At 39.6% G+C, this 4,454-nt stretch overlaps 1 protein-coding gene across 1 annotated transcript in view; it reads left to right on the forward strand.

The window, feature by feature from the left end:
- Positions 1 to 4,454, forward strand: part of ELAVL2 (ELAV like RNA binding protein 2) — a 250,598-nt gene that overhangs the window by 220,853 nt on the left and 25,291 nt on the right. The window contains exons 10-11 of the mRNA XM_089913122.1: positions 132 to 346; positions 4,149 to 4,242. The gene's annotated coding sequence lies outside the window, so the exon portion shown is untranslated. The remainder of the gene's footprint in view (positions 1 to 131; positions 347 to 4,148; positions 4,243 to 4,454) is intronic.

Here is a 4,454-nt window from a genome sequence, read left to right on the forward strand (position 1 = left end):
ATCCTATAGTCTATTAAGTGCAGCATTATGTCTTTAGAAAACAATGTACATACCTTAACTAAAAAACACTTTATTGCTAAGAAATGCTAACCATCATCTGAGCCTTCAATAGGTTGTAATCTTTTTTGCAGTTATAACATCAAAGATCACTGATCACAAATCACCATAACAACCATAAGAATAATGAAAATGTTTGGAATATTTGGAGAATTACCAGAATGTGGCACAGAGACAGGACGTGAGCAAATGCTGTTGGAAAAATGGTGTCGATAGCCTTGCTCGACGCAGGGTTGTCACAAACCTTGTTTGTAAAAAGTACAATATCTTCGAAGTGCAATAAAGCGAGGTAAGCCTGTATATCATTAGTTTTTCCTACCGACCAATCAGGGTTCGATTCCATTCTTGGCTCACCACTTAGAGAGGAGAGGATCTTCTAAGAGAACTAGATAAGAATTGAAAGGGACTGGGGCATAGTGATGAAGAAGGGGTCAAAGAAGATACATGTGTACAGAAAAGATTGCCAGATAAAAAATTAAACAAGCAGTGGACATGGAAGAACAGGGGAAAGGCAGGTTTAATGGCCAATTATAACCTTTTTGAGGAAGAAAAAAAGAGTGGATCAGACGTCAGTTACTTGAAAAATCTTTGTTTCTGTTTGGCTAGGCGGTGAGGGGTAAGAGAAGCATGCTCAGCTGCCCATCAGTCTGTATGTTCCCTGGTTTGTAACTGCAAGTCACTGCTATTGCCTTTGAGTTCTGGAACTGTTTTATTGCTTTTATAAACTACTAGCTATCTTCTTTTAGGGGGAAATAACAGATGGTCACGCTGGAAGTGAGCTTTTTATCTGAATCTTCAAAACCTTTTTGTACACAATTTATGAGGTTCACTTCTTTGCAAATTCAGTGCTTTCTTGTAGCTTTTCCTTTTGAGATGAGCCACAAGAGCCTCATTTTTGTTGGGCATTGCCTATTAGTGGCAAAACTCCTTTCTTATTTAATCAGCTTCTCCAAAGGAATAAGGCTGAGTCTAGATACGTTCTATTTATAAGGGTGAAAAGATTTTGGCGGTCTGACTAAAAATAACACGTGGAATCTGCCACCTGGGTCTCTCTTCCGTATTCATTTTGTATTTTTATGCTTTTTGCTCATGGAGTTCAAGCTCACAGGTCAGCCCCTGTGCGTGTGGAAGAGATTTGACTGGGTCAAGTGTTCGCGGCTGAGGTATGGAGACCACGGCAGTACTGCCGAGAGGCTGACCCCAACCTGGCCAAGTGGTTGCGAGGCAAGGCTGATGTAGCCCCAGATCTTGGTCATTTTGGGTTCAGAATGTATAGAGGATTGTTGCACACATTCTGTGTTGAGTGGAAAAATAGGAGTAAAATAGTATTGCCTGTGAAAAAACCCTAGGAAATGGTGTATTTTTTCATAATTACTAAAAATCTACGAGATAGTTGGATATACACTAGGCTCAGAAAACAACCAACCAAACCAAATCAAAATCAACTTTGCAGAGTTAAGCCTATTCAGAGCTCATTTTGTTCTACAGGCTTATTTCCCAAATCACTTGGAATTAATACTGTTCTGATTTATTCTTCAGATCCCTGAGTCGACCAGAGATACTCGTAGCCAGCTTTTGTGCAATCTCTGAATACTGCCTAGGCTTAAGGATGGCAGGCTAGTTTAGTGGCTAAGAACACAGGCTCTGGAGTCAAGGTCTGGGTATCATCATCTGGGGTCTGTCACTTACAGGCTGTGTGACTTTGGGTTAATTACTCAGGTTCTTTAAGCCCTTCAGTTTTTCTCAACTGCGAAATAGACATAACAAGTATTGCCAGGGTTGTTATGAGGATGAGGTTATACAGATAAACATAAGCACATATACACCCACATAGACTTGACCCTTGGAGGCAGGGGGTGCCAACCCTCCAGGCAATTGAAAATCTGCATATAACTTTACAGTCTGCCCTCTTTATATGTGATTCTGTGCCCACAGATTCACCCAACCTCAGATCAGATAGTACTGTTATTCGTATTTGGTGAAAAAAATCTTTGTATAAGTGGACCCAGGCAGTTCAAACTTGTGTTGTTCAAGGATCAACTGTATATGTGTGTGTATATATATATATATATATATTGCATAACATATATGTGTGTGTATAAAGTGCTTGCATATAGAGTACATGCACAGTAAATCACAGCTGTGTTGTTGTTCAGTTGCAGACTTTGCTCCTGTGTTGTCTTTGTGAAGGAAGAAATACTGTTCTCAGTGTTGGGTACTGCTTGCTTTAATTATTTTGGCTTAAGAGAGAGGGCTAAGTCTATGGTAAAAAACCCAAAAATCTCTTCTGGAAACTATCCTATTTTGGAGGATCGTGAAGGCTCTGAGAAGTCCTGCATTAAAGAAACCTATTTAAATTCTTATATGTGGAATATTCCCAAAATGATTTGATCACTAAAACCATTTTTTTCCAGTTATACCTATTAACATCCTGTGGATCCACTGCTCTGCAAACCCAGCAAACACACTTTAGGAAATTCTGATCAGCTGATATAGCCATGGTCTTGAACATAGAAATGTGTATCTGAATCCTTGTTCTATACTTTCTGGCTCTGTGTCTCTGGTATAGCACTGAACTTGACTCTCTCCTATCAATTAAAACTCAGCTTGGATATTATCAGCTCCAGGACCATCAGCCCCCAGATAACTGGGTAAGAAACACTTCTGTATGTGCTCATGATCAGTGCCGTGAAGAGCCATATTAGAACCTGAGGCAAAAGAAAAAATCAGTTAACCTGATACTGTCTTCATTTAAAATGAAGTTCCTCACTTGTCTCACCCTCTTCCTGGCCCTGCTCATAATGCCATGAACATGCATCTCTCATACTATAATAATTTATTTATATATGTCTCCACAAATAGACAGAAAGCTCCTGGTGGGTCAAGACAATGCCTTATTAATCTTTATATCTATGACACTTAGCTCAGCACTGGCACAAAGTCAGTTTTCAACAATGTGTTTCAGACTAGAATGCTCTTCCCCTAGAGATCCACTCCCTCACTTCCTTTGTGTTTCTGCTTAAATATCATCATCAGAGAGGCCTTTCCTGTAAAGTGGTATCACCCTCACTACCACCTAGGTATGTATCCCTTATGTCATTTAATTTTTCTTCATAGCACTTATCATGATCTGACATCTTTTTGTTTATTTTTTTATTGTGTATCTCTCTTGACCTAAACCTTGGTCTAGCAGCGTCTTGGTCTGTTTTTTCATTTCTGCATCTCCAGTGCCTAGAAAAATAGTACTAGGTACATAACAGATAATAAATATTGGCTGAGTAAATAAATTACTGAATCAATAAAGGAATGGATGAATGAATATCTTTTTCCTTCATTGCCTTTCTGGCAAATGGGAATAATGCAACCTATCTCATCTGCTAATAGCATTAAATAAGAATGTGCGTAAGGTGCCACTTAACGTAGTGCTTTGTGCGCTGGTGGTATTTAGTAAATGTTTGCTAGATAAATCTGAATCTAGCTGAAGGTGAATGGAAAATGGTAATTCACGTGAGGGTTTTAGGGGACTAACGATAACTTCTGTGCCAGAGTTTTCTAATACTACAAAGAGAATGCTAGATACCATGGTGTCATTTATTGAGTGGTAATTTTATAAACAGAATATTAATGAAACAAGAGTCACATTCCTTCTTTAAAATAGACTGTATGTTTAATCAGAGACCGAGATAATGGTTTTTCATCTTACGGCTCCTGTTATTGGACAGTCTCATGGGACGACCTTAGGTATTGGGGTCCCAGCGTCTGAGCTTGAATTCTGGCTCTGCCCTTTAGTGAGGGTGGGTAATTTCAGATAAGTCATTTACCCTCTTGTTGAGCCTTAGCTTCTTCATTTGTAGGAGAACATCATTATAAATAGCTGTATCTCAGATTTGATATAAGAATCACGTGTGCTCATTTTATAAAACAGTGAATGTTCGTTGCTGCTGCTCTTTTTACTGCTATTACTACGAGTACCACCACTGCTGCTGCCAGTACCACCACTACTTCTACCAAGCAACATCCTCTGGAAATTTCCAAGCCAAGCTATAAGGAAAAAATGCTACCCACTGTTTATTTCTCTCATAAACTTTTAGCAGATCTCAAAGTCTAAAGGGAAGCTGGAACCAGGACCAATTGCAGTAACTGATTGTATACACTGACAGAACCTGGAAGCCGCTCTTGCCACCAGTAAGTCATTCTTCGGGTCCTGTAACTCTGATCTCCACATCCCCTTAGGATTCTCCTGCTACCTGAGGGAGGTTCCAGCACAGTCTGACACATCTTTAGGACTGCGTCCATTAGCAAACAAGGTTGTTGACTTGCACGTGTAGAACTGCAGGTGTTGCACGTTGCTGGTTTATTAACGTTCTGTTTCTGTTTCCCATGTGTGTGTTTTTCAG

The sequence above is a fragment of the Delphinapterus leucas genome, chromosome 6 (genome assembly GCF_059928025.1).
Source record: "Delphinapterus leucas isolate spDelLeu-1000000601 "Yukka" chromosome 6, BTC_Dleu_Yukka2, whole genome shotgun sequence".
Classification (NCBI taxonomy): domain Eukaryota; kingdom Metazoa; phylum Chordata; class Mammalia; order Artiodactyla; family Monodontidae; genus Delphinapterus; species Delphinapterus leucas.